Here is a 16,719-nt window from a genome sequence, read left to right on the forward strand (position 1 = left end):
CAAAAACATGTTTTGCTGAGCCCTTTGAAAGTAAGTTTCAGATATCATGACACTTTACAACAGAATCCTTCAGCATACCTATTGCATGAATCAGGGTAATTATTTCCCAACCTACCTTCCAGTTAACTAATTCTCTCTTCAGCTATGTCTAATCTGTTGTTAAATCTTCCCATCGGATTTTTAATTGAGTTATTGTATTTTTCATTTCTAGAATTCTACTTGGTTCTTTTAAAATCTGCTTTATTGCTTTTCATAGGTCTATGTTTCTTGCAGATATTTTCAAGCATATCTTTGTTACTAGGAATGGCAAGCAAACTAGTATAGAATTCTTACTAGTAAAAATAGTAAGTAAACTAGAAAGTATTCTTGATAGGAACTATTAAGAATGGCTTAATACATGCATTTAAGGCTATACATTTTCCTTTACATAGCTGCAATCCACAGTTTTTTAAAATTGAGATATAATTCACATACCATAAAATTTACCCTTTTAAAGTGTGCAATTTAGTGGTTTTAGTTTATTCACAAGGTTCCACTGTCCTATTCTAGAACATTTTTGTTACCACAAAAAAGACATCCATACCTGTTAGTAGCCACTCCTCATTTCCCCCTCCTCCAAGCCCCTGGCAACTACTAATCTACTTTCTGTCTCCATGAATTTGCCTATTCTGAATATCCCATATAAATGGAATATATAATACTTGGCTTTTTGTGTCTGGCTTCTTTCATTTATCATAATGTTTTTTAGGTTCATCCATGTTGTAACATATATCAGTACTTCATTCCTTTTTATGGCTGAATAATACTGCTTTATATGGATATATACCACATTTTGTTTAATCATTCGTCATGGACACTTGGGTTGTTTGCATTTTTTGTCTGTTATGAATTTGTGTGAACATGTGTTTTCATTTCTCTTGGTCATATACCTAGGAGTTGAATTGCTGAGTCATATGGTAATTCTTTATGTTTAACTTTTTGAGGAATTGACAAACTATTTTCTGAAGTGGCTTCAGCACTGAACCACAAGTTTTGGTAGGTATTGATAATATTTTCATTGTCTTTTGGCTCACAATATAGTCTAATTCCTATCATGAAGAAATGTAGAAGTGTGTTTCTTAATTTCCCAGCATATTGTACTCTCTGGTAATTCTAGCACCTAAGGTTTTTGCAGGTCTGTTTTTGTTATCTATTGCCCTGCTGATTTGTGCTCATGATGTTATGTTTCTTGTGTACCTGATTTTTTTTTATATAAATGTATTTATTTATTGATTTTTGGCTGCATTGGGTCTTCGTTGCCACACACAGGCTTTCTGTAGTTGCAGAGAGAGGAGGCTACTCTTCGTTGTGGTGTGCAGGCTTCTCATTGTGGTGGCTTCTCTTGTTGTGGAGCACGGACTCTAGGCACGCAGGCTCAGTAGTTGTGGTTCGTGGGCTCTAGAGCGCAGGCTCAGTAGTTGTGGCGCAAGGGCTTAGTTGCTCCGCAGCATGTGGGATCTTCCCGGACCAGGGCTCAAACCCTGGTCCCCTGCATTGGCCAGGTGGATTCTTAACCACTGTGCCACCAGGGAAGTCCCAACGTACCTGATTACTTTTGACTATGTGCTGGTCATGACACTTGAAAATTTATTTGTACAGTTAACACAAGAATTTGTTTGTTGCTTCTGCCAAGTGCCAGGTTCTATTGCACCACCATACTGGTTAGGTAAATCAAGGTCATGGCTTGAAGTTTTCTAGAATACCCAGGTTAATCTCAGACTTAAATTCCTCATAAGAGATGATTCATTTCTAATTCATTCTCAATGCATAGCCATTGGATTCCACTTTGTTGTAAGGAGTATCTCTTGTTAGATGCCCCACCTTGTGTGCAGTAATTTCTGTTCCTATCACCTTTCAAGGCCATCAAAATGAAAGTTGGAATTTGTTGAACTCAACAAGTGCTCTCAGGGAAAAGTGGCTTATGTGATCATTTGCCTGTCAGGTCTCTGTCTTTTTCAGTGCCTATTATTTATAAGACTCTGTACCAGGCCCTGGGGATACAGTGCTGAGCAAAATCAGATATAGTTCCTGTCCTCACACAGCTTGAGTTCTAGAATTCTGGAGAAATTTGATAGATTAATCAAATTGTTTTTTAAAATGTGAGAGGCTAATAGTTCTGGGAAAGAATATATAGGATTTGACCTGGTGAAAGAATTCTTTAAGGAAATAACTTTTGAGCTGAAATATGAATTCCAGTGTTATTGAAATAAATGCCACTAATGACATGTTGGGCAAATAAACTTCTTTATGAAATAAAGCAGAGCATAAAGTAAGTATGAAATCTTAAGACATCTTCTGTTGGCTTTCTTCATGCATCTGGGAGATCCACCAGTGGATTCTTAAGGGGCGGTAGGATACAATCTCTCTTTTTTGTAGTGCCTGTAGAATTTCTTAGTTGTACACTGCCAACAGTTGAGAAGAAAATGTTTCCAGAGATAAAGCATTCTTCACTCCCCACCCCCCATCACCAAGAAGTACTACGTCAGACATCTTGAAATTTACTTGTTTAGAGAAACCCCACGAATAATTGAGGCAACAAAAACTATCCCTTTGAGAAACTACTTTACTTACTATGTGCTTGTTGCATGCACATAGTAACTTCAGATTTTTTTTTTTTTTTTGCGGTACGCGGGCCTCTCACCGTTGTGGCCTCTCCCGTTGCAGAGCACAGGCTCCGGACGCGCAGGCCCAGTGGCCATGGCTCACGGGCCCAGCCGCTCCGTGGCATGTGGGATCCTCCCGGACCGGGGCACGAACCCGCGTCCCCTGCATCGGCAGGCGGACTCTCAACCACTGCGCCACCAGGGAAGCCCATAACTTCATATTTTAACTAGGTTTTACATAGCTCATATATTTTAATTCAAGCATTTGTTAATTAGCATAATTAACAAGCACTTATTTGAGTTTCTATTTAGCCAACTTCATTAAACGAATAGAACAAACTTGGCTTAAATTAGGAGTGGGTATATTCTGATTGACTTCGTAATTATCTCAGATTAAAAATACTTCATTAGATGTTATTCTCGTAAGCATTTTACTTGGAACTTGAGGATCTTATTATAAGGCAGTTATAAAAATATTTTACAGTTTGTTTGCTGTCAAATTACTCATGTGTTCATTCTTTAAACATTTATTAAGTGCCCTTTATGAGTAGGCAGTTTGCTAGACATTGGGGATACAATGGTGAACAAGATGGATGCGGTCCTGTCTTCAGAGGCACGGTTTAGTGGAGACACAGACAGATAAATGGGCAATTAGAGTGTAATGTGTAAGTCCTGTGAATTTGGGAAGCACAGGACGGTGTGGGAGAGCCTGGTGTAAAGCCACAACCAGCTCTGATCTGGGGGTCAGGGACTGCATCCCGAGGGAAATGAAGTCCAAGCTGAATTCTGAAGGATAAGAAGGATTTAGTAAAGCAAAGGGGGTTAGGGTAGAGAGAGAATTTTCTAGGCAGAGAGAACAACATGTACAAAAGCTGGGATCCAGAACTAGGAGAATTTGAGGATAGGACTGCGAACTGGTGGGTCAGAAATGTGAGCACTTTAGCTTACCTTTATGCGTCGACACAGTAGGTGATGGGTAGGTAGCATTTATAGACTAAATAACAGAAAAGGACCGAGTGACAAGGAAATGGATCGTATTGAAAATAAAGTGTCATAGAAACGTGGGGGTTAAAGGGTTTCCAAAATCCATTCACAAATGGGTAAAAATAGCCTTTAAAAGGGGGTTTTGGAGACCTTGGTGACTCATCTCCTCACCAAATGAGTTTGTGGTGACAGTGGTTTGCTCCTGGCTGCCCAAGGAGCCTCTTCTTTCGTGTGCCTTCATTTCACAGAGAAAGGGAGCAGAGGACAACTTGGCAAATCAATTACGTACTCAGTATACTGGGGACTGTTGTTCTAGGTTTCACTTTAATAGAGTGGATTCTGAGATGTGATAAAAAAGGTTTAGGTATGTGGAACTGAGAGATTTTTATTTCTTGCAGAACACCAAGTAATTTGGGGAGGCCAGCCATATTATCGTTATGGCAGAATACATGTGCCACCTTTTAGCAGCAGGCAGGCTTAGAAAAGAGTCAGTTGGCTCAGAAGAAACTAGGTGTTTGCTGGTAATTTCAAATTGTCTTCTCACTGATGGTGCAGAAAGTTCTCAAAGATATGGTAATTACTGCAGAATTATGGCTTCGGGCATTCGTAGCTATTCAAACAGTAAAATGCCATTATAAAAGATGAGAGTCTGTGTGTTCAGTTGTGCTGCAGTTGAGAGCTTGTCCCCTATAGTGTTACTGCATCATTCTTACGCCATAGAACAATGAAGCAAAATGCAAAAAGCGGTAGTTCTAGGACTTGGTGATTGATTAAAACTGGAGGATGTGAAATAGGAATGAATCAAGGATGAGCTCCAGAATTCTGGGGGGTGTGTGTGTGTGTGCATCAGCAACAACAATAAGAATGGTTGACATTCATTGACTGCTAACAATGTTCTAAGCACTTTTTAAATCTCTCAACTGTACCAGGAAGGGGTTGCCACGTTGCTTATGAGAAAACAGAGGCTGAGAAAAGCTAAGGAAGTTGGTTGTTCAGGGCCACACAGGTAGCTGTAAGGGTCCGAGCCAGGCCTGGAGCCCTGGGCTGTCTGCGTGTAGAGCTTGTGCTTGCACCGCTGGCTGAACTGCCTCACAATTCGGGGTGAGGGTACCCAGGGGGCGGTGGTGCCACTGGCTGGGATGGGAAAGTGAGGAAGATGGGTGCACCTAGCCTGTCTGGCCCCTGCTTGGGGAGGGGCTGGAGCTCCTGCCAGGCACAGCTGCCCTCCCCATTCACACCCTGCTGTCCAGCCGGTTGCCCCCAGTTTCTAGAACTGCTCAGCTCAAGTGGCTGCCCCAGACCTTCTGGGTCTTCTGCTGTTGGTTCCTGTTGCTGAGGAGCTTTCTGCTTCCACACACGCTTCCCAGCCCTTCCCTGCCCTCTTTCATGTCTAGACCCAAATTAGCAGAGCCTGGAGAAAGCTAGAACATAGTAAGAGCTGGTTTGGAGGTGGAGAGACTGTCCCGGTTTCTTTTCCCCACATAATTAAACCTGGGAAATGTCACGTAGCCTCACACACACGATTTTAATTGGGGATTGCGTTCAGTGGTTCACCCCAGCAGTGGAGAATTTTCATTTGTATGATGGGTCTCTGCCTCTGGAGTATATAATATGCACTTGAAAACCACAGAGAGCAACCCGGAAACAGCCGACAGAAACTAAAGAAAAAATTAGTTTTGATTCAGTTACATAAGACAGTAATATGCTCATACTTCATTTTTTAAAAAGTGATGGGTGGCGCAGTTCATAGGACTCCACGCTCCCAGTGCAGGGGGCCCAGGTTTGATCCCTGGTCAGGGAAATAGATCCCACATGCTGCAGCTAAGAGTTCACATGCCATAACTAAGAGTTCACATGCGGCAACTAAGGAGCTTGCCTGCTGCAACTAAGACCTGGTGCAACCAAATAAATATTTTAAAAAAGAAGAAGTGATGGGGAGCTCTTTCTCCATAGTGACTCTTGGTGGTTAGTTTCATTATCTCTGGGCTAATGGTGTGGCATTTGCTTTACGTCCACACTCTCTGTGTGAGAGAGTCCCAGGGAGTCCCCGGAGGAGCTGCTTCTATTAACCCTTAACCTGTCTGTTCCACCTGTATTCCCTCCACCCCCAAAAAACCAAAAACAGAGAAAGGACTGACCAGAAACAGTAACACACGAGATTAAGCCGAAGTTGAGAATAAATACACAGCGTGAAAAGCACAAATTCCAAAGATAAAGAGAACTAGCAAGAGGGAGGCAAACAGATGCGACACCGGGAATGCGGGGCCACAGAAGGCACAGCAGCCTGTCCCTTTCGCAGGGCAGATGGCGGTCAATACAGACCCGCTGTGGACCATGTCAGCTGGCGGTTGCAGAGCCTTTGGACAAGGAGCCGGAAGGGGCGTAACTGAGAAGTTGGTCTGAGGCTGAAAGAGGCAGGGAGGTCAGTCTGCGATGGGAGGCTGGCTGGGAGGCAGGGCCCAGCCTCAGTGGGAGCATAGCAGGATCCGAGGCAGTGCCGGCAGGCACACCTCCCCTCGTGGGGACTGTGAAAGGACACAGGAAACACGAAGCCAAAATTTCCTACATTCCTGAGACAAGGTGCCCTTACAGAAGATGCCACCGAGCCTCGAGATCCATGTCTGTACCCCTGAATAAACAGGAGCCTCTGGAGGCCGTGAGAGCCCATGGGGAGGACAGGCTTTCCCTGCCTCCTCCCCCAAAGCTGCGGTGGGGACCGAGCTGGCAGTCCTCGGGGAGTGGGCTCCTTTGCAAGCACAGCCGTCTAGTCTGTGGCTGGACAGATCCCAGACCAGCTTACTGGGTTGCTGGGAACCATTGCCGAGTGTGGCCCTGCCACCTTGGCCGCTAAATCGTCAAGGCTGTACTGAGGGGAGGTGCCCTTCACCAGCTGTGGTCCCCAGTGGAGACAGTAATGGCAAGCAACTTAGGAACCAAAGGTCCAGAGGCTCTTCTACCTGCCGTGTAGGTGGGAGCTGGCCGACCAGCCTCGTCCCGAAGCCTGTGGATTTCCTCTTTTAGGGCATCTTAGGAAGCTACAGGAGGAACATCTCAACACGTGAGTTCGTCGTGCTTAACGGGTATTCATCTCAGAAGGTTTTCACTGCTCAGTCTGTTCAAATCCCCTTGGCCTTGTGCTTCGTAACGTTTGTGGGACACCTTACAGTTGGCAAAGCACTTGAATACATCTCTCTTTAGTCTCATGGCTCTTCGGAGAGCGAGGCGGATGAGAGATTGGAGCCTCAGAGAGGCTGAGTCAATGGCTCAAGGTCATAGCTCTGAGCAGCGGGCGGGACACCTCCCCCGGGTTTCTGATGCAGGAGGCATCCCGTCCCGCCACTAGCTGTGCCGCCTCCAGCCCCTCTCCTGGCACAGGGAAGCATCAGCATTCTAGTCAGTTGCCAAAAACTCAGTATGGAGTCTCTGCCCTTAAAGTTGTCGTTTACATTCTTAATCTTGTAGATTAGCTCTGTTTAAGCCATTAACATATTTCATCATCTCTAATATATGGAAATTAGTATTTTCATGTGACTCATTAATCTCCGCCCCTTCCCCTAAAAGCCAGAGCTGTTGGAAACAATATTACACAAAGACCAGAATACCGCACATTCTTGAGATGCACTGGAAGGGGGCAGTGGTGATTATCCACCCCGAGTCTGCCTCTACGCCCAGATGACAGTCTTTAAAAGGGTGAATTTCAATGACTAATCTGCTGAGGTTTGCAGCCACGCTCTACTGTTTAACATGAGAACAGAAGCAGTATTCGACAGCTTCTCAGCCCATCACCTTCACGGCATGGAAAAATGCAGTAAACAGAGGTGCTTGGTATTCACAAGCAATTGGTTATTAACATTCTGAATTTTAAAGAATTTTAAAATAATCTAGGGGGCGGGACGGGGTTGGGAGCGATCGTGTGTCTTTCTGTGATTTCTCTCTTCTGTGTCTGCAGCTGGCCCCTGCAGATCCGCCGGCACCGTCCAACTCCCTAGTCTATATGGGAAACGTGACAGGGTGAGAGCCGAGTCTTCACCGCAGCTCCCTTGGGATGGGGGTGGGGACTTCCAACGGGCGTACTGGTGTCACCCGAGCCATCCAAACAGGGGTCGAGCTGGTTTCGCTGAGGCAGTGGCCTGTCCAAGCTGAGGGCCAGAGCTGAGGGCTCCCACAGAGAGGGGAAGCTGAGCCAACACCGTCGTCCCTGTACTAGTGTCCTAGGGCTCCTTGGCCACACGCTTGGTGGCTTAAAATAACAGTGATTTATCATCTCACCGTTCTGGAAGCCAAGAGTCTGAGATCAAGATGTGATCTGAGGGCAGCGAGGGGAAAATCTGTTCCAGGCCTCCCTCCCTCCCACCCACTGGTGGCGGCTGGCAAGCATCGTGGTCGTCGGGGTTCCTTCGCTTGGAGACACCTCCCTCCAGCCCCTTTACGTGGCGAACTCCCTGCGTCTCCTCACGTGTCTGCCCTGCGCACATGTGTCTGTGTCCAAATTGCCCCTTTTTGTCAGGACACCATCATGTTGGATTAGGGCGCATCCTGCTGACCTCATTTCAGTCTAATGACCTCTGTAAAAACAGACATTCTGAGATACTGGGGGTTAAAACCCCAATATGTAATTTTTTAGAGGACACAATTCAGCCCGTCACAGTCCCCCTTTCCCACACACAGCCTCTCCTCTACTCACATGTGAACAAACATTTCAATAAAAGCAACCCCTTCCCCAGGCTCCCACCTAGCTCAATCCAGCCCCACTCCCGAGAGAGTGCAGTGTGACCCGAGGCCAGCCCTCCTCAGGTTCCCTTTCAACCATTCGGAGGCTGTGCAGGCCCACAGGAGGCGGCAGGGTGAGAATCGTACTCTGGGGGTCGGACAGTGGGGATCTGAGTCCGATCTCTGCCGTTCTGGTCTCTGCAGCCCCGGGCCTACTACTCAGCCTTCCCAAGCCTCTGTTCCTTCACCTGCATCGTGAGTTAATAGCGCCCACTTTGCCTGGTTATTGTGAGAATTACGCGAAAACATGTCTACAAGGTGCCTTGCACATAGTAGATGCTCAATAAATGTTAGCTCTCTCTTCCCATCTCCATGTTTCCCACACACCTCACACAGTCCTGGGATTTGGGGCTGACCTGACATTATTATATAGGCAGTTCTGCAACAAATAAGTGCTTTTCGAGCTGCATTTGTGACTCAATTAGTTGGCAAGGAGAAGCATTTTTCAGTGCCTGGGTTTTCAGAATCCACCAAGGGGTACCAAGCCAACTGGTAGGCTGCCTTCTTTGAAAAAGACACAGGGCCAACGCCGTGCCTGGCAAAGATTGACTGTCGCAGTGTCTCTCCAAGTCCCATGTTGCGTGGGCCTTTGTGTCTGCCGTACAGAAATCAATTGCCCTGTTACTGGGAGCCTGCATCCTGAGGAGTAGTATTCAGAAGAGAGCAGCTGCCCCAGAGCATGCGTCTCTCCGCTCAGGGGCCCCGGCTGACACTGGCTCCTCCGTCCTTGCCTCGGGCAGGTGAGGCTGTAACAGCTGCAAAATGACACTCAAGGGAGTGCTGCCCCTTGCCGAGGCCACCGCCGCCTCGATTTTGCAGGTTCAGAAATGCTTGCTTTAGCAGCTCTTCCAGAAGTGCTCAAGCCAGAGGAGACTGATTCGTAATAACCCAAATCAAAAGAGACTCTTTTATAAACCGGATCATTCTTTGGTACCAGATTTCAAGTGTTTATTCATTCATTTGTTTACTCATTCACTCATTCAACAAACATCTAAGGAGGGCCAGGCGCTTTCCCATGTTGACTCATTTAATTCTTAAAATAATCCCAAGAGGCCTCATTATCCTTCCCCTTACAGATGGGGAAACGGAGGTTTGGAAAGATGAAGTCATTGCCCCAGATGCCTGCTCTTGTGGTGAACTCAGGATAGAGACAGGAAAGAATATGGGGGGAACCAAAGAGAAAAGCAGTGAGGAGACGAGGCTGGAGAGGCAGGTTGGGGCCTGATTGTAAACCTGGGGGAGGGGGTGTCCATTGAAGAAACAATACACCAGCGTCCTGGTGACGGTCAACCCAGAGAGGAGAAATCGTGTGTGGCCAGAGCACTTGCGTGGATGCACGTGGGTTGCCCAGCATCCTCCCATCTCTTCATTAGGGTGTCTCCAGCTAACCACAGCTGTGCCCTCCCCCAGAAAGCGTTCCCTGATCAACATTCTTATAGCCAGTGTACTAATCAGCTCTCGCTAAGTTAGGCTGTGTCACAAACACCCCAGATTCTCGGAGGCTTATGACCACCACAGCTCATTTCTCTCTCAGGTTAAACCTCAGCTCCTGGCCAGCATCTTCTTTCTGAGATCCAGCCTGAAGGATCCCAGCCCCTCCCTGGGATGTGATGTGCTCTCACGGCAGGAGGGAAAGAACAATGGTGGAACCACACGATGACTTTTAAAACTTCTGGCAAAAGTTACCAAGTAAGCCGCCTGGCCAAGCCTGCTGTCCCTGGCAGGGGAGTAGGAACAGCAAATAATTGGCAACAGTAACATAATCTGCTTTAACAGGTTATTTACATTTATGGTCTGTTTTACAATATGGGAATCATAGCAGTTCCCTCTTAACAAGACACTTCCGTAGATTAATGAAATGCAGTGTGTCTGGCAGCACAGTAAATTGTCAATTTACTTACAACTTTTTAGTGCCCAGCACAGTGCCTGGCACACAGTGGGTGCTCAAGAGTTATTTGTGGAACGTTATTCATCAATGAATAGTTACCAAGCACCTACTCTGTGCCAGGCACTGTTCTAGGAAAGTTCTTGGGATCTAGTGGAGAACGAGACAGGCAAGGTTCCTGTTGTCATGGACCTTACAGCCCAGTTAGTGGGCACAGGCAATAACTAAATCAGAATTCCAGAGAGTGGTAAGAGCTGTAAAGAAAATAAAACAGATTGACTGAAAACAGGCCAGAGAGTGAATGGCACTAATTAACAAAGACCCCACCAAAGAGGTAACTTTGAGCTGAGACCTATATGATGAGAAGGAGGCAGTCATGCCTGAGCAGACGGAGGATAGCACGGACAAAGGCCCCGAGGCAGAGATGAGCTTGACTGTTTAAGGAACAAGTAGAAGGTCAATCAGGCCAGGGTGTCCTGAGCCCAGGGGGCACCCACACAGAAGGCAGCTGGGGAAGAGGCAGGGGCCTCTGCCCCTTTTCTAGTGTCTTGCTTCCAGGACCGCCAGAACCTAGCACAGTGCCTGGAGCACAGCCAGAGTCTCGGAAGGATCTATGTGAGAAAGAGAAACCATCCAGATGGGACAACAGCCACACCAGAGGCAGCACTCCTCCCCCGGAGGGGGCTGTGGGTGCTCCGCCTGTTCTTTCTTTCTGATTCTCCTTCTTGTTCCTCATTGGCCCCTAGAAGCTTCTCTCAGCAGCATCACCCCATGACATGTTACCATGTCCAAAATTACAGCTTTCTGACGATGTAGAGATGGACCTCATTCTTATAAATAAACTCTCGGCAAATCACAGTGTGGGATGGGCCAAAACGAATCCCATCCACTGCGATTTCTGTCGGCTCTGCCTCCAAACCATGGCAACCACTGACCTTGGCCTGGATTTCAGGGTGACTTTCATTTTGGGGGCCTGGATCTCGCTACCCACAAACAGAGGAGTCACACAGTATGCACGTCTAACTCCACCTCCATGCTTCACGCTACGCCGGCTTGCAGAAGAGAAGGAGCCAGTAATTTAGGTTAACGCAGTGGACTCAGACCTCAGAATGAGCCGAAATAGGACACGAGACTCAACGGTTCCCTTGGTGCCCTGGTGCCTCTCGCGGTGAGAGCATCTTTCCTTCCGTGGTCCACAAGGTCCTACTGTTTAAAGATCTGGGAGGTCTGAAGACACCTGGCTCCTGTAAAGTGATGGTGCTTAGTGCCAGCATGGAGGGTGTCTGGGCTGGGCCGGCCAGGTGCCAGGATGTCAGTCTCACAGGGAGGCCTTACCAGGGGTTCCAGTGGGGAGCGGGGTGAGGAGCCACCATATGGCCAATCCCACTGTCTGGGCTCATTTTAGAGCAAAGTCCTGAGCTGCTTGTGCAGGGATGGCACTGGAGGAGGCCTGTGTGCTTGGCTGGGAGTCAGAGGACAAGATTCTGGCCCTGGCTGGTCCCTGAGTCAGGTGGCCTGGGCCCCAGCTCCCCATCTGTAAGACAAGGACCTTGGGGTGGATGGTCTCAGTGCCCCCACCCCATCTCTGACATTGTCTGATCTTGCAGGGGGTGCTGCTGTGGGAATATGGAGCATTGAAGTGAATCCTTCTGGGGAGGGATAGTGGGCAGAGGCCACCTCTGGGTCAGAGAAGCCATGGAGGGGACGCCCATTGGAGCCTCACAAGCCAGACTGGAGGATCAGCTCCCACCAGGAAGGAATCGGCCTGTCCAGGAACCCCTTCAAGAGGGGCCATGCCCCTGGAACCAGGCTGATTCGGGCAGTCAGTCGACCTCCTGGTCCAGGGTGGCTCCTTGGCCAGTGGCCTCTTTAGCATCGGATGCCCCAGAGACAACAAAGTGATGCACCGTCAAGGTGAGCAGTCGTGGTGGAGCGGCCCAGGCCCCGGCCTAATTAGGAAGAGTCTCAGATCTCTGGTGGGGCCGTGGCACGGCCCCTCCTGCCAGAGGTCTCAAGGCGAGGTGGGTATTGGAAGCAGACGGGAGCGATGAGGGCGAGGCAGACCCGCGAAGGCAGAAACGGCAACCTGAGGAGGCTGCAAGTCAGCTGAAGCGCCCCAAGTCCAGGTTACCTAATGGTGCAAAGAAGGCTGCGAGGGGGCAGGGCATGACTGAGCAGGCGGCCCAGGAGGGTGAGCGAGGAAGATGGAAGCCCCAACGGGAAGCTGAGCAGATGCCATGCAGAGCCATGACCGAGAACCTGGCAGAAGGGGTCCTGGGCGGGAACCAAGGTTTCCTGAGTGCCTGGCACAGGCGGAGCCGTGGACAAACCCATGCCAGGGACGGAGCTGTGACACGGACTAAATATCAACGTGAAGGTGACTCTTGGAGTCGTGGACCCACGTGGACCAGCCTCTGAATGGAGTCACAGGCCAGAAGCCCCATCCGAAGAGCCAAAAGCAATAATAAGGAATTCCCCGTTCTGCCTTACGTCTCTTAAAGCTGACGCAGCTTGTGTCCTGAGCGGGACACCTTGGATCCTCTTTTTCCCTCATACGCCACTCCTCTCCTGGGCTGCTCCTTTGCCAGAGCCCCAGCACCCCAACTCTCCAAGCTCTGCCTGACCCACGAGCTCCAGAAGGGGGAGAGAGGCCCTCCCAGCACAGGGCGAGCCAGGGCCACCCACATGGGACTGGGGGACACACGTGGGGGCTGGGAAGCCCAGAGGAGGGCACTGTGGACCTAGGGCCAGGGCTGTGGTGGGAGAGGGAGATGGAGAGGGAGGAAGGAAAAGAGGAAATGAATCACCGTCACACACCAAGCTCTGCAAACTAGGCGTTGCCTTCGCCAGGCTGTGGTGAGGACATCAGGCCCAGAGAGGTTAAGGAACTGCCCAAGAGCACACAGCCAGTACAAGTCGGAGGCTGGATTTGAACACGGATCTGCTTGAGGCCAAAGAAGTATTCTTGCAAATACATGACACTACACTTCCTATCAGAGAAGTGCAAAGAGAAAGTACTCAGAGCTAACTCTGTGTGTGTGTGTGTGTGTGTGTGTGTGCGCGCGCGCACGCATCCAGGTCGGATGAGGGGTGGGCGATGGGGGAGAACAGTGATAAGAAGATACCATTAGCTAGAAAAGAGAAGCGAAAAGAAAGAGCTGCAGAGGGAGAGAATAAAGAAGTACAGTTGCAGGCATGAACCTCAAGGACAGACATCTGGGAACTTTTAGAGGTTGTCAAAGCTTTCTTTTTTTTTTTTTTTTTTTTTGCGGTACGCGGGCCTCTCACTGTTGTGGCCTCTCCCATTGCGGAGCACAGGCTCCAGACGCACAGGCTCAGCGGCCATGGCTCACAGGCCCAGCTGCTCCGCGGCACACGGGACCCTCCCGGACCGGGGCCCGAACCCGCGTCCCCTGCATCAGCAGGCGGACTCTCAACCACTGCGCCACCAGGGAAGCCCTGTCAAATCTTTCTTGATGTGTTTTTTCTAAATCCCTGGTATCCAACTGATGGCATAACTTTGGGACAGAAAAACGGAGCCAATTAAATGATACTCCACCACGAAATGTTTTCCCAGAAACCTCTCCATTGCCTTTGCAGGGCCCCGGGGCCCCACCGAATGGTTTAAAAGGCACAGTGTTCAGCCAGCCCTTTGCATCCGTAGCTGTGCATCATAATGTTTTGCTCTCAGGCTCTGGGGCCCAAGTCTATTAAAATGCTAATGCTTCTGTGGCTTTGGGATTGGATAACGATAGAAACTTCAGCAGAGGAAGAAAAGGCTCTAATGGGAGTTCGTACAGCAGAAGTCAGATGCAGAGAGCACAGTCGCAGTGCCAGGGTCGGCTCAGAGCCTTCTGTCCTGACAGGAAGAGAGCACCTACAACCACTTCGGGTTCACGGGCACAGCTGATTCTTGGATGTTGTGAAAGACAGGAAGGCGTATTAATAACAGTAATAATAACCATGAGAATACGTTAGCTCACATTTATATTTCACATGTGGAATTTACACCAGCAGAGGACTTGATGTTCAACAAAGTGCACGCCACACAATTCCCTCTCTCCATCCTGACAACAACCTAGCGAAGCAATCAGGAAAAACACTGTGGAACCAAATATGTCTGGTCCCCTCCTCCCCCGACACAGAGCAAAACTGCGCGACCACTCACTGGGAGGTTATGTGTGGCCACGGCACTTAAAACATCGCTGAAGCCTTTACGTTAAAAGTCACGGGTTCCCTGCCATGGAACAGCCTGGGTCCCAGAGCAGGGAGGCACGGCAGAGTCCCCAGGCAGCACGCGTGTGTGTCGGTTGGTACACTCAGACGTCACCACAGCAGCACCTCACCATACGGATGCCGATAAATACACAGACTCGGCCTCTGTGCACCAAGGTCGAATCGAATCTTGAAGACAGAGTTTTGGGTGAAATAGAAAAGAATAGCTTTATTGCTTTGCGAGGCAAAGGGGTGAGCACAGCGGGCTAATGCCCTCAAAACTGTGTGTCGCAACCTGGGAGGAATTGGTGAGGAGTTTTATGACGACGGTTCAAGGGCGGGGTTGCTGATAAGGATTAGGGTGTGTGCAGGGCCTGCACTCCTTTAATCTGGCCTCAGGTGGTCTGATGAGCTTTTCTGGTTCCTTTAATCTGGCCTCAGGTGGTCTTCTCTGGAACGAAGAATGCTAACATCTTCCATTTGTTGGGGGTTTTAGTTCTGTAAAGAGCTCAAAGTCACTGTTATGCGCATCCCTTGAGGCAGAACCAGGACCTGCCCCGAGACTGCACTATTGTTTCTGGGCTGTTCCTCTCTTGTCTCTGCATCCCCCCACTTCCCTGATTAGCAATTGTTCTAATCTGCCCTTTGGGACTCAGGGAAGATCATGGAGGCTGGAGTCTATTCCCTACAAACAATAAACTGTGGGACAGAAAGGCTTCCGTACCCAGGAGGCCCACAGGGTCCCACTTGGTTTCAATACTGACTGGTGCAGAAATTAACCCCATTTCCAAAATGAGCAAATGAAGATACACTTCCCCAGGGCCTCCTAGATATCAATTTGCAATGGATCCTGGGTCTTCTGCTCCTTTCTTGACATCAGGGAGAGCAAGGATTGAATCCAGCTCGGCTTGAGTGTTAGAACGGGTGACCCTGGGCAAGCTTAGCCTCTGTAGTGCTGCATTGCTCATCTGCGAAACAAGATGAACACAGGGTGGTTGGGAGAACGTAATTGGATGCTGCATGGAGAGCGCTTGGCTGTAACGGGTGCTCGGCAGCCCTGCGCCCCCCGCCCTGCGCCCTCCCCACTCCACCGGCGCCATATCTCACAGGTGCTCCTGCAACTCAGGGAGTTTGAAGATGACTCAGGGCTCCCCAGACACACTCCTTGAATTGCTCTTCCTTCTGCCCTCAGCTGAGTAGAATTTTTATTCCCGTCCCGGCTCAGAATCTGGAAGGTGTCTCCTCTGTGTCCAATTAGAACATTTTTCATTTCAAAATGTACTGTTGTCCGGGAACAATGGTGTGAGGCAGAGCTGAGCTGCTCCTGAGAATAGAAGCAGTGGAAGGCGTCTGAGAACAGTGGCACCTCTGAGCGGCACCAGGTGTCAGCAGGAAGGACTCTGTAATTAATTTTTAAATTTGCTATTATCGTGCGTTTAGGCAGTAGGCTGGCGCTTCGCTTGGTTTTGACCTTTAAAAATGTTACAAGCAATATCAGCTTTTCTCCGATGTGAAGGACACTGACCCAGAGGCTATAAAAACCACAGCCTCGTGGACTGGCATCCTTCCTTTTAAAGTTTTCTCTCTTTTCCCTTTATTTTACTTGTCATCTATATAAAGCAAACCCACACACACAACCTTTGTTTTCTGGAAATGAGGTGTAGGTTTCCATCCTTTCATTTTCCATTCCCAAAGTGTCTGTCACACCTTTCTTTTGGTGATAAAATATACGTAGCATAAAGCTTCCCATGTTAGCCGTTTTGAAGGGTTCCGTTCAGTGGCATCAAGTACATTCACATGGTTGTGAGCCATCACCACCATCCATCCCCTGAGCTTTTTCATCTTCCCAAACTGAAACTCTGTGCCCATCAAACACTAAGTCCCATCCCTCCTCCCCCAGCCCCCGATACCCACCCTTCTACTTTCTGCCTCTATGAACTTGACTCCTCCAGGTACCACGTATGAGTGGCATCATATCAGATTTGTCTTTTTACAACTGGCTTATTTCACTTAGCAGAATGTCTTCAGGGCTCATCCACGTTGTAACGCGTGTCCGAATTTCCTCCCTTTTATACATTTATTTATTTATTTATTTTTGGCTGCGTTGGGTCTTCGTTAGTGGAGAGCGGTGGCTTCTCTTGTTGCAGAGCATGGGCTCTGGGCGCGTGGGCTTCAGTAGTTGTGGCTCGCAGGCTTAGCTGCCCCATGGCACGTGGGATCTTA

Source organism: Tursiops truncatus, chromosome 11 (assembly GCF_011762595.2).
Source record: "Tursiops truncatus isolate mTurTru1 chromosome 11, mTurTru1.mat.Y, whole genome shotgun sequence".
NCBI lineage: Eukaryota > Metazoa > Chordata > Mammalia > Artiodactyla > Delphinidae > Tursiops > Tursiops truncatus.